We start from the raw sequence: 15,936 nt of genomic DNA, 5'->3' as shown, positions 1-15,936 counted from the left end.
AATGAAGCTTCTGAAATATTCTTTATTGTCATTTCAACAGTTTTCATGGCATCTTCACCAGGAGATTTCATCTCAAGCAATGACTTTCTTTGCTCACCTGTAAAAGGCAACTCCTCATCCATTCAAGTTTCATCAAGAGATTGCAGCAATTCAGTCAAATCTTCAGGCTCACTTCTAATTCTAGTTTTCTGGCTGGTTCCACCATATCTGCAGTTTCTTCCTCCACTGAAGTCTTGAACCCCTCGATGTCATCCATCAGGGCTGGAATCAACGTCTTCCAAACTCCTGTTAATATTGATATTTTGGTCTCTTCCCATGAATCTTGAATGTTCTTAATGCATCTAGAATGGTGAATCCTTTCGAAGTTGTCAATTTACAATGCCCAGATCCATCAGAGGAATCACTATGACAGCTATAGCCTTAGGAAATGTATTTCTTCAATCATAAAACTTGAAAGTTGAACTTACTCCTTGATCCATGGGCTGCAGAATGGATGTTGTGTTAGCAGACATGAAAACAACATTAATCTCATTGTACGTCTCCGTCAGAGCTCTTGGGTGACCAGGTGCATTGTCAATGAGCAGTAAGATTTTGAAAGAAATCTTTTTTTCTGAGCAGTCCGGTCTCCACAGTGGGCTTAAAAGGTTCAGTAAACCATGTTGTAAACAGATGTGCTGTCATCTAGGCTTTGTTATTCCGTTTATAGAGTGAAGGCAGAGTAGATTTAACATACTTCTGAATGATCTTAGAATTTTTGAGACGGTAAATGAGTACTGGCTTCAACTTCAAGTCCCCAGCTGCCTTAGCTGCGTTAGCCCCTAACAAACTGTTCTTTGAAGTTTTGAAGCCAGGCATCGGCTTCTCCTCGCTAGCTATGAAAGTCCTAGATGGCATCTTCTTCCAGTATAAAGATGTTTCGTCTACACTGAAAGTCTGTTGTTTAGTGTAGCCGCCCTCATTAATTATCTCAGCTAGGTCTCCTGGAGAACTTGCTGCAGCTTCTACCTCAGCACTTGCTGCTTCACCCTGCACTTTCATGTTATGGAGATGGCTTCTTTCCTTCAACCTCATGAACCAACATCTGCTCACTTCAAGCTTTTCTTCTGCAGCTTCCTCATCTCTCTCAGCCTTCACAGAACTGAGGAGAGTTAGGGCCTTGCTCTGGATTAGGCTTTGGTTTGCAGGAATGTTGTGGCTGGTTTGATCTTCTATCCAGACCACCAAAATCTTCTCCACGTGAGCAATAAGCCTGTTTCACTTTCTTATTATTCGTGTATTCTCTGGAATAGCACTTTGACTTTCCTTCAAGAACTTTTCCTTTGCATTCACAGCTTGGCTGACTGTTTGGCACAAGAGGCCTAGCTTTCAGCCTATCTCAGCTTTTGACATGCCTTCCTCACTAAGCTTAACCATCTCTAGCTTTTGATTTAAACTGAGAGACCCAGGACTCTTCCTTTCACTTGAACATTTAGAGGCCACTGCAGTGTTATTAATTGCCCCAACTTTAATATTGTTGTGTGTCAGGAAATAGGGAGGCCTGAGAGGAGAGAGCAAGAGATGGGGGAACGGCCCAGTCAGTGGAGCAGTCCGTCACACTTAATAAACTACAATATAGTGTAAACACTACTTTTATTGATTAAGTTCAGCATCTCACACAGGAGAAATTTGTGGCACCCCAAACCAATCACAATAGTAACATCAAAGATCACTGATCACAGGTCACCAGAACAAATACAATAATAATGAAAGAGTTTGAAATATTGAAAGAATTAACAAAATGTGACAGAGACATGAAGAAAATGCTGTCAGAAAAATGGCTTCAACAGATTTGACACAGGGTTGCTACAAACACTCAATTTATTAAAAAATACAATATCTGCAAAGCATAATAAAGGAAAGAGCAATAAAATGAGGTATGCCTGTAATTCTCACCATTGTACTTGACTTTTATTAACATCATTTCATTTAATAATTCTATGAAATAGATAAGAAAATATGCTGGAGAAAACCACATCGAAAATAATTTTATTCCATGTCAATAAAAACAATTTTATCACCAAAAAGGCAGGGTACTATACATAATGAAATATTTGGTTCCTGATCTTTCAGGTACTAAGAACAAGTACTAAAATTGACACATGCACACATACTAGATATTCATGATACAGTAATCAGCAAAAATGTCTTATGAGGCATTTATGCAAAAATAAGAAACTCTAAGTGCAATACTGAGTAATTTTTAAAATTCACTTCGTCTTTGAAAAGAATGTCTATCACAGGACCACAATTAATTTCATGAGATATCATATCAATGAGAAACTAGTGATTATGAATCCTGAACAAACAGTGAAGGCCATGGGTAAACCACTTGTTCAAAATTACAGATTTCATCTAACAACAAGGAAAATACAAAATAATCCCCATTGTTTCAGTTTTATCATTTAGGTGTAGCTTTCTTGGGTCATTTGAAAATATAGCTTAGTCTTTTAAAACCCTGGTCATCATTTAGTACAAAAATCCATTTTTATATGGTCTCAAAATATAACAACACATCATATAATTACACTACCAGGAGTGAAAGCCAAAACTCCCCAATTCTAACTATAAGCCAAACAAATTTCTAGAAAATATTAAGGAAGATATTTTACATAAAATACTAGGAAAAATGTTAAAGGATAAATTAAACAGAAGTTCACTGATTAATTAAATATGCTTCTTTAACAGATATATAATTAACAGCTTGAAATCAATTCAATTCCATAGCTTATTTAAAACAAAAGAACATATTTAATATTCATGGAAATCAAAGACGACAAAAATAAGATTCATCATTTCTGGTATATCCATGACTAAATCAACAATAGTATGTTGATTTACTATATAATATATGATGGTAATGTATTTGAATACAAGATTTTATTTATTTTTATGAAGGTTAAACTTATATAACATAAAATTAACCATTTTAAAGTGAACATTCAGTGCCATTTAGTGGTCTCACAATGTTTTATGCAATCAGCACCTCTATCTAGTTCCAAAACCCTTTCATCACCCCAAAAGAAAACCCTGTTTCCACTAATCAGTTACTCCCCCTTCCCTCGTCTACCCAGCCTCTGGCAACCACCACCTCTGCTCTGCTTCCATAATTACCTCTCCTGGATATTTCATATACATGGAATCATACAATATGTGATCTTTTGCATCTGCCTGATTTCATGCAGCATAATGTTTTCAAGGTTCATCTACACTGTAGCATATATCTCTATTTCATTCATTTCTGTGACTGAATAATATTCATTATCTGTATACAGCACAGTCCATTCATCTGTTAAAGGACATCCGGGTTGTTTCCACCTTTTGGCTATTGTGAACAACGTTGCTATGAACATTCATGTACAAGTATTTGTTTGAGTACCTAGTTTTCAATTCTTTCAGGCATATATCTAGGAGGAATAGTTGGATCCTATAGTATTGCTATCTTTAACTTTTTGAGGAACTACCAAACTGTTTTTCACACAGCTGAAACATTTTACAGTCGCATGAGTAACGTACGAGGGGTCCAATTTCTCCACATCCTTGCCAACATTTATTTTCCATTTTTATTATCATTACAGCCATCCCAGTGGGTGTGAAGTGATAGCTTATTGTGGTTTTGGTTTGTATTTCTCTAATAACATCAAACATTCTGTCACATGCTAACTAGCTATTTGTATATCTCCTTTAGAAAAATGTCTATTTCAGTCCTTTGCCCACTTTTTGATGGGGTTGCCTTTCTGCCAGTGAGTTGTAATAGTTCTTTATATATTCCAGATACTGGATACAAGATTTGCAAATATTTTCTCCAATCTGTAGTTTGCTTTTCAACTTTCCTGATAATGTCCTTTGATGCACAAAGTTTTTAATTTTAATCAAGTCCAATTTAACTACTTTTTCTTTTGCTGTCTATGCTTCTGGTGTCATATCTAAGAATCCATTGCCAAACCCAAGGCCATGAAGATATATCCCTATCTTTTCTTCTAAGAGTTTTAGTTTTATACCTCTTATATTTAGGTGAATGATCCATTTTCAGACAAATTCTGTACATGATATGAGGCAGGGGTTCAATTTCCTTCTTTTTCTTATGGATATCCAATGGTGCATAGGAGAATTTTATTTTAGCTAGAAATTTGCCAAAAACAAGAGCAAACTTAAGATTTAAGAAAAAACATCCTATGCTAGCTATCCAAATGCCCAAAGGAAGAAATAGGTAAGATAGAGATGTTATAATAATTTAAGATAGAGAACAAAAGAATTATCCTAAGTGTATAAATAAAAGTTTTTGCTAAAATATATGCCAGCTAACAAAATACAGCAAAATAACTAAATGTCTTATTTACTACAGAATATGACAATATATTACTAACATTGTACATACTAAGTTAATCCATTTATTAATTCAGATAAGGGTTAGTTCCCTCCTGTATGAATAAGAATAGAAAAACAAGCAATATTACTGGCACCAAAGCATGAATGATTACAAGTGCATAACTTCTGACTGAAAAATCAAATATTCCATTTTTATCAGTGGTCACTTGGAGATGCATTAGAGAAAAATACAGTACTGTTCAAAAAGTAGGAAGTGTATTCTTAATTGAATCTATTTTCCTAACATTTAGAAAAATTTAGAACAAAGGAAATCTACCTGTATTTATCTCACCGAAGGGACTTAAACTGGAGTATAAGATATTTTCAGAAGCACAAGTACAAAGTTCAAGAAGTTATCACATGAACACCTGAGTAAGCACCACTCAAGCTAAGAACTGAACATTAGCCACGTTAAGTTCGCCTCATACCTCTTCCCAATAACTACTCCACTGTTCCTATCCAAAGGTGTTATCTAACACCACAGATCACTTCTGCATATTTTAACTTTATGTCAATGAATTCATAAGATTCATGTTGCTGTGTGAAACGCTAGTTCATTCACTTGTTGCTATAGAATCCTGATATATGAATATACTTCTATTTACATATTCATTCAACTGCTGATGGACATTCGTGTTGTCTCCAATTGGAGGCCAATATAAACACTGCTATGATAAACTTTCCTATTTGGGTCTTTTGGTGCACATATGGAGCACGCATTTCTGCTCCATATATAACTGGGAGTGAACGTGCTGGCTAACAGGCTATGGATACATTCAACTTTAGTTCTCCAAATTAGATAAAATAATTTACATTCTCACCAACAGTGTATGGGAGCTCTGCTAATCTGTATCCTCACCATCACTTAGTATTGTTAGTCTTTTTAAAAATTTTCACCCATTTTGGTGAGAACGTTACTTTGGTTTAAAATCATATCTCCTTGCTGAGTAATGAAATTGCTTAACTCTTTATACTTTGATAAATTGCCTATTTAAGACTCTTAATTGCCATTTTATTGGGTTTTTTCTTATTAATTGATAGGGATTCTTTATATATTCTGAATATTAGTACTTTGTTATTTACCTGTGTTGTAAATATCATCTCCTACTCTGTGGCATAAATTTTCTTCCTCTTAATGATGTCTTTGTAACAGATATTCCTAATTTTAATGTAGTTCAATCAATCTATCTTTTGCCTTATGTGTCCTGTTAAAGAAATAGTTTCCTACTCCAAGGACACAGAAATACTTGCTTATATTCTTTTGTAGAAAATTTAGAGCCACAATCCATATGAAATTGACTTTTACGCATATTTTAAGATAGGGTTCAAGCTTCATTTAGTATCACTTATTGAAAAGAATGTCCTTTCCCACTACTCTACAGCGCAACTTTGGCCATAAGACAAGCACCTATCAACCTATTTCCAGATTCAAATCTGTGGATAACATGAGGTACAGGCTAAGATTTCTTTCTTTCTTATATGGATATCAATTAATCAACACTATTTATTTCATCTTTTCTCTACTGCAATGGCAACTTGGTTACAAATCACATGACCTTAATTAAATCTCTCTTAAATAATACTTCTTTCTTTATAGTCTACTTTGTCAGCTATTTATAAAGTTAGACCAGCTTTCTTTTGATTGACGTTTGCCTGGCCTATCTTTGTCCATCCTTTCAATTTAATCCTTCCTGAATCCTTATAATTAAGGTATATCTCTTGTTAGCAGAATATAGTTGGGTTTTTTTTTAAATCTAACAATTTTTCTTTTAATTGGAATTTTTAGTCCATTTACATTTTCTATAATTACTTAGCATTTTTTTCTTGCTGTCTGTTTCATTTTTCTCTCCTTTCTTGCCTTCTTTGTATTAATTTTTATTATCCCATATTCTGATATCCTATTACTTATACATTATTATATTTCTTGTAGTTGTCTAGAGTTTATAACACACATCCTTGACTTATTAAAAAGTCAAACATAAACTTTCCTACTGCCCTAATGCTTTAACTCCATTTACATCCCTGCTGTCTTGTTGTGCTTTTATTTCATTAAAAGCCTAGAAGACATTATTGTTGTTTCATAAGTTAATATTTAGACTTATCTATCTATTTAAGCCTTTCTGTTGCTTTTCATTTCTGCATCTCCAGCTTTACATTTGGAATCATTTCCCTTCTGCCTGAATAATACTCTATGATACTGCCTATGGTATTAGCAGGGTACTAATAAATTCTCTCGGATTTGAATGGTCTAAAAATGTCTTTATTTCATCTATTTTTCTGAAGATATTTTCACTGGTGATATAATTCTAGGTTAGCAATCATTTCCTTTAACACCTTGGTGACCTCATTCTACTGACTTCTGGCTTTCATTTTTTTTCTACTGAGAAGCAACTGTCAGTCTTATTTTTGCTCCTCTAAAGTTAATGTCTTAGTCTCTGGCTGCTTTCAATGTTATCTTTGTCTTCTGTTTATAGCAGCATGACTACACGAGTATATGGGGTAGTTTTCTTTGCATATATCAAGGTGGGGCTCCATAGACTTCTTGATTGTGTGGCTTTTTGCTTTTCATTTTTGGGAAACCGGAAACCATTATATCTTCAAATAAGGTTTCTGATCCATTCTCCCTCCTCCCCATCTGGGTCTTCGATTGCATGTATACTAGACCTTTTCACTGTATACTATGTCTCAAGATCTTTTCTATATTTTCCATCTTATTTTATCCCTCTTATCTTCAATTTGGAAATTTTCTTTTGAAAATATACACACATATAAATTAACACGTGTGTATACACACATAAACTTACCACATGTATCATATATATTTATATTTACACATTCTGACTTACATTCACTTACACATACGTTTATATTTATATGGTTTCTAGTTCTGCCAAAACTATCATCATATTTTTTATTATTCTGAACATACATTAAGTAAATATACTTTACAGCTTGTATGTGCTATCTCCAATATCTAGAACTCCCGCAGGCCAGGTTCCATTTTCTGTTGTTGCTGGTTTCTAGTCACGTGTCATATCTCCAAGTATGCCTGGCTATTTCTGAATGAGTACAAGACATAAGACATTTACGTGAAAACATACTAAGATAATTTAAAGCTCTAAATGATATCATCTTCTCCAGGGAATAAAGATTTACTTTTGCTTCAGGCAGCTAGGCTAAGGGTCAGGAAAAGTCTCAGATCACCTTCTTCCAATCAAGGATTGAGACGATTAGAAGTTGGGCTTCAGTGCTTTTTGAGAGCTAGTTCTGCTTCCATTTCACACTTCCTACTAAAGGTTAGAAGTCCTTTGGGAACCCAACTCAAAATCTTAAGAGTTTACTAAGATTATCTCCTTTTCACAGGCCTGGAACTTCAATTTTTATTGCCTTGAACCCAAAAAATTTATTGAAAGCTCTTTTCATAGTCTCAGCTATCACTTTCAGAAATGGTAAATTCCTCAAATGGAAACAGGTGCAAACGCCAGACTTACTTTACCAGACTCCCCTCCTCTCCTAGATCTTGGCCCTGTAATTTCTCATTTCCTTTGTAGTTCTCTTACTTCTAACAGATGACCTCTAGCAAATATGTATATATTTCACACAATCCTTCTGATTGTTCTCAGCAGATTTGGTCCTCATTTGTCACTGCCAGAAGAATCTTCTGCTTCAACTTCCACTTGTTACCTTCTGTCTTGGCTGTTACGATACCTCTCTCTGATCATTCTCTGCCTGTCTCAATGACCACTCCCTATCAATCTTCTTCAAGAGTTCATCTAACAACTTCTTAAATATGCATATTCTAAGACTCTACACTAAGCTCTCTTCTCATTCTCGTTCTAAGCAATCTTCTTTGATAATCTTACCCATATCCATAAATTTAATAGCTCACTTCCAGGCTAGCACCTTCCAAATAAATGCTTAATACAAACTCTTAGCAAAGGTTCCTCCCATATATCCTATATTCTCATCAAATGCCATGTCAAAAGCTTAACTCACACATATTTTCTTCCAGAAACTGTCTCTATTTCATATTGCCTAGCTCATTTTCCCATCCTCACAACACTTAGGATCCAGTGAGTCAACAAGATGTGCTAATGTAAAACCTCAAGCACCTTCTTTATAGTAGAGCCCAAATATATCTCAACATCTTTAGCAGATAATGCAGCTGATTCACCCAGATTCATCCTACCTTCATATGATTACACCAAGCCAATAAGTGCACAGCATTTTTTTTTAACAATACTGGCCTAGAAGTGAACATGTGCCCAAAATTCATCTAAAAAACTGAAAAGGACTTACATTCCATGGTTGTGGAGAGGTTTTCCTCTCTTTCCTACCAAATAGACAAGAAATCACATTACCTTGATTGTCACTGTCAGCATTCATGTGACCACAAGGGGAATCAATCTGAAGATAGACACTAAGGATAGCACAATAAAGGGACAGATATAATCCAGGTCCATAATCAAAGTACTGAATTGGTGGTCATATGACTCCTACTTCCAGACTTCCAATTATGTGAGACTGTTTCCCTACTGTTTAAAGTCAGTTTGAGCAGGAATTTTCTGTTCTTTACTCTTAAAACATTCCAACTTCCTTTTAATCAGACCACCACCACATCTAGCCAAACAGCACTAGAACAAAGTTTCAGAAAAGCATATCTGGACATGTCAATGCAGTGTTTAAAAGCCTTCAAATTATAGAATAAACATTGTACTGAGTATCCCCTGTGCATCATATACCCACTGTGGAAAGGACCTAAAGAACCAATGTCAAATAAGATTCAGATACAAACACACACACACAACACATTTTACACCTCTGCCTTCATGGAGTTTAGTCAAGCATGGGAAAAAGACACAAACAAAAAATATCTAAACTAATATGTGATATACAATAATGAGAAATATCTACTTTTAGATAGAGTAGTAAAGAAAAGACTAATGTCAAGGAGATGACATGAAACTGGACATTTTAAGCTGGAACCTGAAAAATGAGAAGAAATTAGCCATGAAGAGATTCTGAGGGGACCGCAAGAGAAAGATGGAGTCCAGGGAAAGGGTACTATACCACATAACGGTGAGAAAAAAAACTGGTATTCTGTGAACATCATACAGCAGAGGACTGTACTACATACAGTGAGAAAGAGAAAAGAAGTTTGAGATATATTAGAAAAGTATTTGGGGCCTGGTCACTCAAAATCTGGTAGGCCAGGCTAAGGCAAATGTAGTCAAGAAAGTCTCCTTTTGAGAAAAAGTACGGTAAGCCAGATTTTTCTCCCCAATTGCAAAAGGAAGCATTCAAACATATTAAGCTGATGTGCCATGTGTCATATAACACACACACACACATATTTGTATGAACACACACCAATACACCTTATTTCTACAGTATAAATTCTGAGACCCTTATCACTACTTTAAATCCTTTCTGGAGCAGAGCAAGATACAACCAAATAGTTAAATACACACTCCTTGCCATAGCATTGAAAGGCCTTTCATGAACTACACAAGTGGTTCTCAATTTTGTCTTCAGATTAGCATCATGTGAAGTGCTTTAAAAATATCAATACCTGAGTCCTACCCTATAAAAATTCTGGAGAGGATCCTAGGCATCGGCATATTTTTTAAAGACACGCAGGTAATTCTACTGCCATCAGAACAACTGTTACCAAGCTACCTTTCTAGCTTAGTTTCTCACAACTCCCCCTAGTGCCTACAGCCATTTCCTGACTATGCTGTGCTTTCTCTCATTCTTTTCATATTCTCTTTCTGTGGCCTGGAATCGCCTTTACTTTTCCACTCAACACATTTGGCTAGTTTTCTAGTCTCTGGATAATCAAAATCGCCTCATTATTATGCATATTAACTATTCAACTAGCAATTGTCAGACTGTCACTTTTAGAAATGAAAAACAAAAAAATTCTTTAAATCTTCCTGGTACCTAGCAGAAGCCAGTTGTCTCATAGATACATACTGACTGATTTTATGTTACTACATGTTTAACACTGGTTAAAAGTCTATTTCATAAGTGGGTAAGTATAATACGTAAAGAATATTGTTTGCTACTTCTTAAGAGGTCAAGATTATTTTTAGGTTCAAACTGGAGTGACATATTACAGATATCAAGATGTTCTTTGCAGAACATTAGAGATAAGTATCATTTCCTTTTTGGTAGGGACACTAAATATAAAATATAATAGAGTCTGGCCACAACTCTCAACTAAGGGTCCATGTACTACAGACTATTTCACAGATGAAAAGGCATTTGAATTCAGTACCTCCAATAATAGGTGCCTTTAAATGAGTCTTAAACACACAGATCTTGATCTTAATTTCACGTTAAAGTAAACTGTATTACACCAAGCTTCCAGAGTACATAGCAATTTAAAAGCATATTTTGAACCCTGATCTCCAAACCTCTCTGCAATATGAAGAATACTGATTTAAGCGTCCATGGCCAACATGTGAATTGGAAAATCCACACCTTCTTATTAAATTTCAATTTTCATCATGGTTTTACTCATCATAAATGAAGCATTCCTTTTTTTGGCTCAAAGAAAGAAGAGACTATTCTTAAGCAAAGGTATAAAGGAGTGACCTCAAGACTTTCATTTCAGGCAGTATGTTGAATTATGTACCAAGACCAGAATTCAATGTAAGGCAAAAATATCTTTCAAGAATGTGGAGAAAAAAAATATTTTCAAACAAACAAAACATTTTCCGCCATTGGATCCTCCATAAAGGAAATTCTAAAATGTCTATACATACATTTTAGGCAGAAAGTATGAAATGTAAACAATTGGAAGTACAAAGAAAGTAGTGAATGTGAATAAATGCAACCAAACACTGACTGGGAATCAGCAGCATACAGATGGTGGTTGAAGCCATGAGTCTTTACATATACGACTGCCCAAAGAATCAAGACTAAGACAACAGACGATCCAACTCTGATAGTCGTTATTAATTTTTAGTTCAGTGAATGAGTGAATGAATTAATGATGCTACAGGACCTTTGGATGGGAATCAGCAGCAGTCACACAACCTTCTGTAAAAGATAAAGTCTTACATAGTCAGTACAGCCCCACATCTTTTTCAAGGAGACAGGGGAAGATTCACAACTCCATTTTACTGGGGCTGCAAGTCAGCCAACAAGATTCTCAAAAATCTGTGGTCTCCCGTCTCACTAGTGAATTCCTAGCAGGTGACTACATCCTCCCAGCAACAGTAACTTGCTGGCCTTCAATGCGAAGCTAAAATCTGTGCCAGAGGGGAGAGAACAAAACCTCAAGAAATATCCACCAGCACAACTCTCCCTTTCTATTCTGCTCACTAGGAAACCAGACTGCCATTACTAACACACTGGTGCTAAGTCCCTGCTTGGAGAGGTTTATTATTTGGTTATGTTCTGCTTATGAATCAACCGAAAAATAAAAAGGTAGATCCCAACTTCTACAACTGCAGTAATAGAAACTCTAAAAGAAACGCTCCTCAAGCAAAAGTAAGCGCAGATTCACTGTCTCTACTAAAAAACTGTAGAACAAGCCTGGGCTTCAGCAGACCATTACAGTCGTCCTGTATATGTGACTGGGGCCGTGAAGAAAGACATGTACATAAAGGTCACATTTAAGTGATTTTATAAGCCTAACAGAGCTTTTGTTACATTCTCTTCTACACATATATATGCATCCCTACCTAGCACTCCAAAATAAACATCAGTTCCTCCCTTCCTGTGATGTATATTTTATACCAAGGATGCAATGGGGTACCAAGAATGAGGGGGGCTACTGAAAGCTATGTCCAAGAAAGTCTTCTCCAAAAGCTAGCGGAAAACAACACGTGCTCCAAAGTGTTGATATCATTACTCTCCTGCAGCATACCATGGCCAGCATTTGAGGACCTTTGAGAAAATAGGGAGGAAGGAAACAGCTAAGTAGGTTTGAGAAAACCCACATGTCATTTGAGGCAAGGAGTAGACAGTGAAGATTTAAACTCCATTCTTAAGATTTATAAAAGTATCCCATGAAATGACAGGAGTCACTTAAGAGCCAAAGATAGTAGGGTGATCAGTTTCATGTTTTCTAGTAGCTCCTTTTTTTCCTCCCCAACACGGCAGTGCTTTGCAAAGAATATCTTCTGTGGAATTAAGATCACAAAAGAGATAAAGTCATGAACACATACACTAGTGGAATAGACTGTATTTCCTGTCAGCAGGCTTAAGGCTCCTCAAATTGGCCCCAGCCACAGCTTGAAAAAAGTCCCTCTGTTGACTGCGGAACAAGGGTAGAACTTTGATTTACGTTTATTTTTGTTTAAAAGAAATAATTTAATCTATACCAATATTTAATATTCGGATTGACACTGACTCTCCCTCTCAATGCACGTGTTCAAAGGTCACTAGGTAAAGCATTGACATTTTTTCTATTTCTTGCACCATATCTATTGAAGCCATGTCAGATTAATGAGAACATTTTGAAAATATTAAAATTTGTTCCGCTCATTACACATTTGTCTTATTTCACTTATAAAAAAGTTCTTATATTTGCACACAAACTTTGAAACCAACACTTTATTAAAAGTTTTAAAATATTTACAATGAAGAGTTTTGGTGTTATTAAGATTTAAAAATAAGAAAAAAAAAGTCTTGTATATTTACTCACATATTTACCATTTCTAGCAATCCTCATTACTTTGTGTACAGACAGCCATAGCATCATTTTCCTTCTGCTAAAAAGAACTTCTTTTAATATCTCCTGTGCAGTACATACAGGTCTGGTGGCAATGAATTCTCTCATATTTTGTCTGAAAGTTTTAATTTCTCCTCCATTTCCTGAAAGGTATTTTTGCTAGGTAGAGAAATCAAGGTTGACATTTATTTTCTTTCAGACTTTATGCTTTTCTCTTTATCACTGCTTTTCATCAAATTTATTATGATGTGCCTTAACATGGTTCCCTTTATGTTTCTTCTGCTTGGAGTTTACTGAGCTTCTTGCATCTGTGGACTTAGAGTTTCCACCAACTGAAAATTTTTCAACCATAATTTCTTCAAATATTTTTTCTGTTCCCACTCACTCTCCATTGCTTCAGGGACTCCAAATACACATAAGTAAAACCACCTGATATTGTCACTCAGGTCACTGATGCTCTCTTCAATTTTTTCTAGTTTTTTTCTATATATTTTTAGACAGTTTCTATTGTTATATCTTCCACTTCCCAATTATTTTCTCCTGTAGTCTCCAATTTGCTGGTAATTTCGTCTAATGCTTTTCATTTCAGATACAGCTTTCCTCATCTGCAAAAGTTCAATTAGGATCTTCTTTTACATTTGCCATTTTTTTCACCATCATGTTCATGTTTTCCTTCTACTTTCTTGCACAAAGAGTATACCTTTAAAATAGCTGTTTTAATGTCCTTGCTGCTATTTGCATCATCTCTTGTCATTTCTGGGTCTGTTTAAATTGACTGGTTTTTCTCCTAGTTATGGGTTGCTATTTTCCTGCTTTTCCATGCCTGGTAATTTTTTTTGGGGTGAGGAAGACTGGCCCTGAGCTAACATCTGTTGCCAATCTCTCTCTTTTCGCTTAAGGAAGATTGTCCCTGAGCTAACATTCCTGCCAATCTTCCTCTATTTTCTATGTGGGACACCTCCACAGCATGGCTTGCTAGCAATGTATAAGTCCATGCCCAGAATCCAAACCTGCGAATCCCAGGCTGCCGAAGCAAAGCATGCCAACTTGACCACTACGCCACTGGGCCAGACCCAACCATGCCTGGTAATTTTTTATCAGACAGTGGACATTGTGAATTCTAACTCTTAGGTGCTAGGTTTTGGAATATTCTTTTAAATTGTATTGAATTTTGTTCTGGAATTAGTTCAATCTGTTTCCAAGGTAGGTGCAGAGAAGCCTTTAGTCTAAGGTGATATACTCTTCTATGGACTCTATCCAATGCCTAATGCGGTCTTTCTACTGTGGTTTGTGAGAACATGAGCTATTTGTGAGTTCCAGAAATTGCTTCACCAAATGCTTTCCAGCAGTTATTTTTCCAGCTATGGAAGTTTCCTTTCAGTTGTACATGATTCAGTACTCAGCCAGAGCTTCATGGCAGTCTCTACAGGGATCTCTAAGTGCCATCTCTGTGCAGGTCCCTCCATTCCGGTACTCTGCTTACAAACGGGAGCTGCCTTGGCCTCCCTGAAAGCCTCTCTCCTCTCTCTTCAGCTCTGCAGGGAAACTGGGCTCTGTTTGGTTTTCCTCCTTTCTGTTACCTATAAACTCCTTCTAAACAATAAGATCGGGTAACTTTAGGCTTGCCTCATTGGTTTCAGCGACAACTTTTGTCAGCGATAACAGTCCTATGCTACCTGCTGTCCAATGTCTGAAACCATTACTTCATACATTTTGTCCAGTTTTCTAGTTATTTACCTCAAAAGGGCAAATTCAGTCCTTGTTACTTCATCCTGGCCAGGATTTTGAGCAGATAAATGTAATAAAAATGGATCACCTCCCATTATAAGATCAACTGACTGATTTCAGGGAATATGAGAATATCTGAATTTTAACAAAACCCCTACCTACTTGATGGAGGGGACTATAAAAGGAATATAATGTAAATAATGAAGCCAGAAACTTACTTCTTAAATTTTGCTCTACATATCTTTGTAAGATGAGTTTTTCATGGAAGACAGATATTATAACCAAGTACTAAAACTGATCCAAGACTTGGACCTAACAATAGCTATATCACAAAGGACTAATCTGGGCTTAAGAAACACTTTTATTAAGTAAAAACTGATTTTGCATCATAAATTTAAAAATTCTCCAATACCAAAAAAAAAGGAATATAAAAATCTTCTGTGTTGAGCACAAATAATGAGAAAGAAATACAGCTATAAAGGAGCATGACAAATTCAGAGACAAGAGTGTAGCTGCTGCATTTAGTGAATAAAAAGGGTAAAAGATGATAACAAAAATGTAACCGGAGGGTCAGTTCCTGACACCACCAAATGCTGGCCAGGATGTGGAGCAACAGGAGCTCCTACTCATTGCTGGGGGGAAGGCAAAATGATTTAGTCACTTTGGAAGACAGTTTGGCAGTTTCTTACAAAACTAAACATATTCTTACCATATGATCCAGCAACCACACTCCTCGGTATTTACCCAAGTGAACTGAAAACTTATGTTCACACAAAAACCTGCATGAGGATGGTTATAGCAGCCTTATTCATAACTGCCAAAATTATTCATAACTGCCAAGATGTCCTTTAGTAGGTGAATGGATAAACTGTGGTACATCCAGACAGTGGAATATTAACCACCATTACAAAGAAGTGAACTACTAAGCCATGAAAAGACATGGAGAAGCCTTAAATACATATTACAAAGTGAAAGAAGCCAATGTGAAAAAGCTATATATTGTATGATTCCAACAATATAAAATTCTAAAACATACAAAACTATGGAGACAAAATAAAGACCAGTGGTTGTCAGGGGTTGAGGGGAAGGAGGCAGGGATGAAAAGGCAGAGCACAGAG

The 15,936-nt window shown here is 35.9% G+C and overlaps 1 protein-coding gene across 1 annotated transcript in view; it reads right to left on the bottom strand.

Annotated features, from left to right (window-relative positions):
• Nucleotides 1-15,936, bottom strand: part of CD2AP (CD2 associated protein) — a 130,039-nt gene that overhangs the window by 23,652 nt on the left and 90,451 nt on the right. The window lies entirely within an intron of this gene.

Source organism: Equus caballus, chromosome 20, assembly GCF_041296265.1.
Source record: "Equus caballus isolate H_3958 breed thoroughbred chromosome 20, TB-T2T, whole genome shotgun sequence".
NCBI classification, from domain to species: Eukaryota; Metazoa; Chordata; class Mammalia; order Perissodactyla; family Equidae; genus Equus; species Equus caballus.
This window is presented reverse-complemented; position numbering and strand designations above follow the sequence as displayed.